This window comes from Sebastes fasciatus, chromosome 3 (genome assembly GCF_043250625.1).
Source record: "Sebastes fasciatus isolate fSebFas1 chromosome 3, fSebFas1.pri, whole genome shotgun sequence".
Classification (NCBI taxonomy): domain Eukaryota; kingdom Metazoa; phylum Chordata; class Actinopteri; order Perciformes; family Sebastidae; genus Sebastes; species Sebastes fasciatus.
The window spans coordinates 16,877,348-16,887,497 of record NC_133797.1 but is presented as its reverse complement, the minus strand read 5'-3'; positions in this window follow the sequence as shown (position 1 = coordinate 16,887,497).

The following is a 10,150-nucleotide window of genomic DNA, read 5'->3' as shown; positions in this document are numbered from 1 at the left end:
ATGTAAGACGGGAGGTAAAACCAAGGGAAGATGAAATATGCTTGCATTATGTTTTTTAAAAAATGAAATCCAGGCAGTCTGGCTTGTTTCAGAAATGCAAAACGTCATTCAACAAGCAGCAAATTTAAAAAATATGGGCTGATTCACCTGTTGCTTTGCATGAGATGAACATTAAAGCTCCTGAAAACTTGGTTTCAGATCATAAAGGTGCCCTATGAAGTTTTCTTGTAAACAAACACACTCGTGTGTATCCTTGCGGTCTAAAAAAACGTGCTGAATGCATTCCCATCCTTTGGATGAAAACATTTGAACAGTTTGAAACCTGCATTGTTTACATCCTTGTTTACTTTCTGGCAGTCTTCTTCTTCCTTGTGTTTTGTTGGTGCATCGCTATATTTCTTAGCATGTTACCGCCACTTGCAGATCAGTGCAATAATGTAAAGTCATTGGCAGGAATGTGCATTTGCGGTACCCACTCATAAACACATGGTACATTTAAGATTTTCTCAATTAAAATAAATATGCATGATTAAATAAACAGCAATCAAAGTTAAAGCTTGGGGGGGAGGTTATTTTTGAGAATCGAATTCTCTTTTAAAACTCAGCCAATCTGCTCCTCCATTACTATGTCGTTACTAGGTTGGCTTGATCATATCTGATTGACAGTGGCTGATTCAAAATTGCCAGATCAAAAACTGCAGAAATTTCTCATGTGAAATAACCAAAACTGTTGTTGTGTCTGAAAAAACGTATTTTCATATTGGACCTCTTCTCGCCAAGTAAGCCAGCTGAGAAAATATGGGCCTTAAATAAACACACAGCTGAATTCTAATAGAGCGACTACAGTGATTACACCTCCTGAATAATGACAGTGAATTTATACCCTAAATAGTATTAACAGTAATCCCTTTTTAAATTAAAATCATATCCGTAAACCGTTACAAGTAGCTTTAAGCATGATAAAATGTAACAGAGCTCTAGTATTAGTGAGATTATACGCTACCATGTCAACTGAACATATATTCCAAGCTGAAATAATCATAATTTAAAATGTATTTTGGAGACGCACTGATGCGGTAAATCCTGAAACAGTTCAAGGGTCACTGAAACCGCCAACCAACCAACTGTGTCTGCATTTGAGATTTTTTTCACAAGTACAAATAAGACTTCCTAAGATCCATTACAGGCTGTAAGGCTGATGCATTGCAGATGTGATCTATTGACAATATGCTTTGATATGTTCCTTTTACAGTAAAAATGTGCAGGATATGTTTGGTTAGGTAGAGACCACTTGCGTGTTTTTATTGCGTCTTATACGTAGAGTATGATTAAACAGAAACATCTTTGAATGCGATCACTACTCTCTCCACTTCAGACAATGTGGCAACATGTGCTGAAAGCTCTCAGAGAGGCCACTTTGTTGACACAACTCACAATATTTAGAACATTATTGTACAATTTTACTGGTTCCCAAGAGTGGGACATCTTTTTTCCATCATCTATAACAGGAGACAATTTGCAAAAGCATCAAATGCAGCATCGTCGTTGTGGGGCTATTGTTCTTCACAGTATGACACATTATGTCCAAAATAAGTTTTTATTTATTGGTCAGGGGACTTGTTCTGTCATATTTCAGCTTAACTTTTCATGCCCCTTGCTCTAGTTTACAAAAATATTAAATAAAATGAAAGCTTAAGTGTTAGCAGTAGTGCCATGCCGCTACTTTCAGGCTATTTTCAGGTTGTTTGAACCAGATGTTAATACGTAGCCAGAGAAACTGCTATGCGGTACATCTACTAATACGTTGTTTGTGATTTACAAGCATCGTACAGCAAATTTTACAGCACCTACTGTCAGTATAGATTTACATAACAGTCAGTGTAGCCAGCATTCCGACATACATTGCGATAAGTAAGTACAAATTCTTTAGCTTAAACATCTGCCGCTGCTAGGAAAAGACCAGAGCTCATTGGTAGGATACTTGGTTTGATTTGTTTTCTCTCTGCGAGTCCTCTGTAAATTATTTAGTAATACATACTCAATTTTTCCTTCAGTCATTAGCTTATTTTACAGACTATGTGGAAAAGTCTGGGAGTGACCTCTTATGTAAATGTGTTCACCAGATGTTCAATATTTCTATTTCTAAAAAAGGTGTGTCTCCTCAAGGTATACCCGTTTACACCATTATCTTCTTCTGTTTTACCTCTTTGTCTTCACCTTTATAATAACAATAGAAGCCATGTCATGTAACAGAACGTTTCTACTATATGCACTCAGTTTTGATGGATATTTCATAGCCTTTTTTTCAAATTAAAGTGGTGACAGACACAATAAATCATTTCCTCACATTCCTTTACAAGGTTGTGTTTTCAATCCAGCAACAGTCATTTTTTTTTCACATGTGCTTTTGATTGAAAGTAATGACTCTACCCTACCTTTGTTTGGATAAGGTTTCTATTTGCTGAAATATTGGATGCCTTTTTATCTCCTCAGACACTGGAAAGGGTATATTCAGGGTCTCCATGGAAAGAAGAGGTAGATACAGAAAGAAAGCACTTTTCTCCAGCTCCAGGCCACCCACAGGCTCTGCAGTCTCCACCAAAAACCTGCTAATGAGAGAGTGACAGTCACTGGCTCTGCACTTTCCAGCGTGTGTCAGCAGAAAATACAAATGAAGGAGTTCACACAGACAGGTTTGACTGCCCATGAAGTTGCCAGCTAAATAAATATGCTAAATGATTCAGTGGAAGGCTTTGATTTTGTGCCCGCGTTGGCACAGTGCAGATCATAAATGTAATTTGGGTTTGTACGGCTCATATCATTCACTGTGGAAGAGTGAGGAAAGTCTTCTCAAGCAAGCAGGCTTCATGACTTTATGACATGGACATCTGCATCTGTGTGTGATGTCTGTTGGATGTCTTGGGTCAAACTTACACTTTGGAGTTTTATGATAATTATGGCACAAAGATGGCTTTTATTTGTCTCATGCTTTCATTTTTATGTCTTCACTGGTAGACTCAGAGGGGTGTGGGGGCAGGCCGGGGCAACTGGCCCCCTTGGTGCCCCCATGCTTGAACAAACCGCAGCAAAAGGGCCCTCTAGGGTGCCCTTCCAGTGGGGAAAATGAGGTGAAGTGCCTTCTAGGGTGTTCTTTCAGTCGGTAAAATGTGATGAAATGCCCTCTAGGGTGCCCTTCCAGGGGAGAAAATGTGATAATGTTCCCCTAAAATGAAGAAAACATGATAAAGTGCCCTCTAGGGTGCATTTCTAGTGGAGAAAACGTGATAATGTGCCCTCTAGGGTGCCCTTCCACTGGAGAAAACATGATAAAGTGCCCTCTAGGGTGCATTTCTAGTGGAGAAAATGTGATAAAGTGTCCTCAGGGTGCCCTTTCAGTGTGGAAAACATGATAAAGTCCCCTCTAGGGTGCCCTTCCCATTGGAGAAAACATGAAAAGTGCCCTCTAGGGTGCCCTTCCCATTGGAGAAAACATGAAAAGTCCCCTCTAGGGTGCCTTTCCAGTGGAGAAAACATGATAAAGTGCCCTTTAGGGAACGGTCTCAGTGGGGAAAATGTGATAAAGTGCCCTTTAGGGTGCCCTTTTATGGAGAAAACATGATAAAGTGCCTCTAGGGTGCCCTTAAAATTGGAGAAAACATGAAAAGTGCACTCTAGGGTGCCCTTCCAGTGGAGATAACATGATAAAGTGCCCTCTAGGGAGCCGTTTCAGTGGGGAAAACGTGATAAAGTGCCCTCTAGGGTGCCCTTCCCATTGGAGAAAACATGAAAAGTGCCCTCTAGGGTGCCCTTCCCATTGGAGAAAACATGAAAAGTCCCCTCTAGGGTGCCTTTCCAGTGGAGAAAACATGATAAAGTGCCCTTTAGGGAACGGTCTCAGTGGGGAAAACGTGATAAAGTGCCCTCTAGGGTGCCCTTCCCAGTGGAGAAAACATGATGCAGTGCCATATCGGCTGCCATAAAGTACATGCTAGAAAACTTTCTGCACACTGGTGCTCCACATGCAGCGGGTGCCCTTTTTACATCCTGAGTCCGCCACTGCATGTCTTTATTTAGCAAGAAAACAATTTCTCATCCTGAGCAAACTTGGACTAATAGAAAGCCCTGAGGAAACATTCTTAAACATATGAAGAAAGTTGGGTTGACCACAGGAAACATGTGGTTGGATGCTTGGCAACATTTTACCCTTCTGTCACAAGGTCTGTTGGTCATTCTCAATTTTTTCTTGAGCCTACATGGGACCCAAAGTTCAGGAATGTACTTTTGCCCTGCGATTATGAGCGAATTACAGCAGTAAAATTGTTCTACAAGAAGTGGTGGAAAACATATGAAAAGCAAAATAATTTAGACACTGTCATACTGCATCTAAATCCATGATGAGGTCTAGACTAGTTCATATTTTAATAAATCACATCTGTATTTTCAAGTGGTGAGAGAGGTACACAGATTGTTTAAAGTGCCAGTACAACAATGTAAAAGTCTCCCATTCAATACAGAAGCATTATCAGCAAAATGTACTAAAAGTATGAAAGTTAAAGTACTTGTTTAACAGATAGATAACCCCTGACTGTGATACATTATTATAAATTACATTATTATTGCTAATAATGAAGCATCATTGTGTAAGAACTATTTCATTGTTGTAGCTGGTCCAGGTGCATGCTAGTTTTATTAACTTGATAGTTTAGTCCAGTGATTCCCAACCTGGGAATCAGGCCTCCAAACAGGATCATGAGATGATTGATGGGGTAAGGGAAAAAAAACAACAACGTTATGTTACGGAAATGTGTATTGTATTTTGGACTTTCCTCTAATATTTTATTTTTGGCAAAATAATGGATACTTTAACTTCTTGGGCCTCAAAACTTTATAAATGAAACCATCTGAGAAGTCTAGAGGGGAAATCATTCTTTGTTGGAAATGCTAACAACTTATAGACATCTGAAATGTGACAAGGGGCCCCAATTGGACAATGCCTTTTTCTTGTAATAATAATATAATAATAACTTTATTTAAAGAGCTCTTTAAAAAAAAATAAACAGAGTTATAAAGTGCTGTATATACATACAACAGAACAAATCAACAAAAAGACATGGGGCAAAGAGAAAAGTGTCAAGTATTACAGGAGCAACTACGAATATGAATACAAAGACAATAAAAGTAATTTAAAGAACAAACTGACAATAAAAGCACCAGAATCAGGAATTAAAAGCAGCTCTGTAAAAGTGTATTTTGAGGAGTGTAAGGGGTCACAAACCGAAATACTGGTAACCACTGATTTAATCTTAAACAATTTATTTTATTTAATACGCTTATATTATGTGTTTATGTAAAATCTTAATCTGTAAAGCCACTTGTAAAATATTTCCCTCTGAAATGTAGTGGAGTGTGAAGTAGCATGGAATGTAAATAACCAAAGTATTAACATGTTAGTTTAAGGATTAAATCAAATGTCACGGAGTAAATGTTCCCTTAAAATGGAAATATTTTAGAACAACTTAATTTGTGAGGGAAAAAGCGACTTACTCTTATAAAAGCCATTTTGGGTCATGACGTCATCATTCAGAGAAAACATACATTTACTGAGGGCTGTTATAAATGAATAGAATCCGCCAAAGCTATATCAGATATAAAATAACGTCTCAGCCTTGAGGCGTCTTATTCCTTATCTCCTCTATCTACTGTAAATCTGCAGTCCGCTCGCATTGAAGCAATCATTACAACTGGCAAAGCCTTGGTTTTTATCATTGCAGCAAGGTTCACGGTTATTATTTTCCACGACCTCTCCTTGCAGCAGCAAATGGTCCAAGAAAAGAACCATTTTTTCATCAGAGGTTATCCAAATAGATGAAATCTCTCTGCCAACTCTCAATCCCTGGACCTCTGCCTGGCCAACCACTGCTTTTTGTCAGTTCTCAGTATCTCCGCTCCACAGTTATTAAACAGTTGCATTAGTCCTTAATGGAAATACCACAGTGTGTGTAATACGCTGTCCAATAACCGTGAGAGACAAATTACTAAGTGTCATATAGAGAAATCGTGTCATGTCATGACAGATCATGTCTTATCCTCTGATGTTCCTTCCACCGACAACACTCACGCAACACTCACTTTATATCTGTGCTTTTTAAATCCTCCCAATTCCCCCTGTGACTTTCTTTCTTTCTCTCTGTTAACCGACATCTTATTCCAATACTTTCAGTCAGAGGGCCATTCGTTTATCCTCGTCCATCACACGGTACAACGTGAACACGGGTTTGCTCGATCTATGAGTCACTAGCGGTTGATGGCGCCGGCATGCTTTTTCTTTTACTGTGGGGTGGGTTACAAATTGCAGCCATTAATATGACCATTTCCATCCATCAAATCATTGCTAAACCACGTAGAGTAGATAATCAGTTGGTGTGCCATTAGCAGTGGTGGAAGATGTACTCAGATTAAGCAGCAAATAGGTGCTGAGAAATGAAGCCAACACGGAAGAGCCAAAAACTGCAGTTCTTCAAATGGCCACTTGAGGCTGGCTCCAAAGGCGAGTCAATTCCCATAGACCCCCATGTTAAAATGCCCGACTTTACAGTAGGAATAAACATGCTTACAGCCCGGTACAAAAAATTATTTTTGTCTCTATAGCTAATATTCCAGCTGTATGGGGAGTGCATTTTTATATAACTCACCCCTTTAAATTATATTAAGGCTTAAAGGTTGGCATAATGAGACCATTGCCGCTTTGAGTGACAGGTGGTGCCGTACTAAAAGTCCTGCATTCAAAACTGTTCTTAAGTTAAAGTACGTAGGTATTATGAGCAAAATGTACATAAATACTCATCCTGCAGAAGTGTTGTACTATTCGGGGTATATATGATGTTTTTGGATTAATATTGCTGCTGCATTAATGTTGTATTTTACTGCTGAAGATTTAACTCCTTTCTATAATGTTGGGTATTTAATCTCATCAACCTCTCATCATCATATATTTGCAAATAAAAAGTCAACTTTTCACATACTCAGAAAAACAGCCCAGTTCAGATTTGTGACGATGCATTTCCCAGCTAATCCAAGAGGGGTTTTGAATTATTTATTTGGCTTAGGAAGTAGGAGAAAATTCTCATTCCATAAAAAAACACTTAATCCTTCAGTTTATTAGAAGAACTCAAATTAAAAATCACCAAATTTGGATATAAATGGTTTACCCTGTACAGGAAGGGTATGAAAACATGTAAAGCTGTCAGACGTGGAAAACAACAATATCTGAGATGTAGTGGTGTAGAAGTATAAAGTTGGATACAATGGAAAAACTCAAGTAAAGTACCTTGAATGTGTACTTAAGTACAGTCTTGAGTAAATATACTTAGTTGCATTTGACCAACGGTCATAGTTGCTGACCAATTGAGTTTCTTAATTAACAACCAATGCCGTGGAATTTTTCATGGTAAGGTCAACTTACTTGATAATAAACCTACAGTAAAAAATCTGCAATATAAAATGTTTATTTTGTTTAGCAATTATCGCATTTTAGTTATATTTATATTATATATATATACAGTATATAGTGTAGCTCTGCCCCAGCTTCACTGTGTGGCAGTTGGTTTGTGGTACTTTCCGCCAGGAGATTATGTATTTGGCTGTGTGTGTGAGTGTGTGCATCTCTGTGCATCTCTGTGTCTGTCTGTCTGTATAGCACTGTGTAGCATTTCACAGTGAACTGCAGTTTAGCTCGACAGAGCCGGTGCAGACAGCTGCATAGATTAAAATGAGAGCGGATCTGTTGCGTGAGACGAGCGAGTGACAAACGTGTCTGATATGTTTGCGGCCTAGACGGGGGGGCAGTTGTGGTTGTATTCATTCAATCAAATATTAGTGGTTGTTACAGACGCACCTAGCGGAGATCTGCTAGTTGTAATTTAAATTGGCAATATACAGATAAAACAATAAACCTGAAGCTGCACAGACCATCTAAAGTACTTTCCAATTTTTTACAAGAAAATTTCAACAAAATACGACAATAATTAAAATAGCCATTGAATTATTTATATACTTTTCTAATACATATAAAGCTGTTTTCAAAGAGGTCATCTGCAATCACTTCCTTATTATATTTCTCTGCATGTTATATGCTGGTGTGTGATTACAAGAGGGCGAGTGACATTTCTGGGGCACAGCTGCTACATGGGCGACCACTTTCATCTTATTGCTTTTTGTCACATATTTAGAATAATTATATTGTCTCTTGGTGAGAGAATCATGTGAACATTTCATTAAAAAGGACTTAAAATTTTAAAATTGCCAGATGCAAGATGTCTCGTACTTCATTGAAAAGTCAACTCCCAGCATATGTGAACCAGAGGTTTCAAGTTTCCACATCATGCTTGTGTACGTGGTAAATTGAACCATGATTGGCTTCCCGATGTGACGTCACAAATCATGCTCATATGTCCACGTGTTTAAATTAAAATTTTCAACAATTCCACAAAGTCATGTTAATTTAAATCCAAGTTAATTGATTTTTTCAACTCTTATGTTTGTCCGTTCTCCGCTGTTCTGTTGATGCCTGTGTGTTTGACACACAGTATGTTCTCATAATTCTCCAGCGTGTTCCCCACCCGATTCGACTTCTATCTGCTCATTAAATGTGCGTTATCAGTCGTTATAATTCTCATATACTGTATGTGGGTCAGTAGGGGCTTGCTACACCTACTACATTGTAAAAGTGAAAGTGAAACTTAAAAGCAACATGTTGTAAAACTGAATGAAACGTTACATTTTGAACACAAACAAAACAGCTTGTTTAGGTTTAGGCAACAAAACCACTTAAGTTTAGGAAAAAGCATTATGTTTTGGTTTAAAATAACTATGTTTGAAAAGTGAAAGTGAAACTTGAGGTTGTGAACACAAAGACAACTACATGTTGTTGGTTTCACACGGGATGCAAACCCCAGTCTCCTGGGTGAAAGTCCACCCCGTTTAGAGATTCATGCCGTCGACAGTACAGCGTGTGCCTTCCACTTCTGCTCCTGTCATAATTACAATGGTCACTAGAGGTCGCTGTCATGTTCTTTTATTCCTTCTTTCAGTGATCGCGCATGTGAATAGATGATACAACCTACTACTGGGTGTAGCAGGGCCCTTTTGTTCCACATCTATGAGGCTTATAATCACTGATAGCGCAAAAATTAACATTCAGCCCATTCTCATTCCCAGTCTGTCAAATATCGACTCTTTGTCACGGCCGCCGCACAAGGCACCCTTTAGTAGTGGTAGGAGACGCACCAGGCTTTCCATAAACCCATCCAGTAATTGCACAGGGAAAGCGCTATGTTAGTTTAAAGAGTGAAAGAGACACACCGGGCGGACAGGAAGGGAGGTGGATGGGCCCAACAAACACAAGGCTTTCATCCAGGAGACTGTTCTTCATGTCCTGTGTGTTACATTTCACTTTCACTTAACAATCAGTTGTTAGTTCGTGTAAAACGCAGTAACTTTAAGCCCAACCAAGTTGTTTTTTCCTAATCCTAAGCAAGTTTTTGTTTAATTCACAACATTAAACACATGTTTACTGCGACCGAAAAGTGACACCGAAGGGCCTGACAAAGTGTCAGTATATGATGAGTTGGGATGAGAACGTGTTGGTTTGTCTTATGTTGTTTTGAAAAACTATCACATTAAACACACTTATTTGTGCTCTTTTATAGCTAAAAAATGCTGTTAAGTGACATTTAATTTCACATGACCCGACTTTGTTGGCGTGTTTGTGATTTCTATTAAACATCTTCAAAGTTAAAGCCTTGTTAAGAGGTTTTTTACATTATAATATCTGCCACCTGTTTGTTTCAAGGGAGAAAAAAAAGACGCATTTTCCATCATTGGCAGGTTGAGGTGCAGTGAAAAAGGAATGCTGGTTGACGTGCCAAACCTCAAGCATTTCCTTATTTATATTTATTGATTTCTGTTTTTATTCTCGAGAAGTTAAGATTTTTAAACTCTCTTTTTTATATAACAGGGCAGGGAAACATTAGAAGACTGTCCAAAACAAGTGAAGAAAAACACATGGCGGACCGCCAAGGAGTTTTGTCCGTATACTTCTCCTGAGAACTTTCAGATGGACGGTTAATCTGGACATTAGGCAGGACATTCA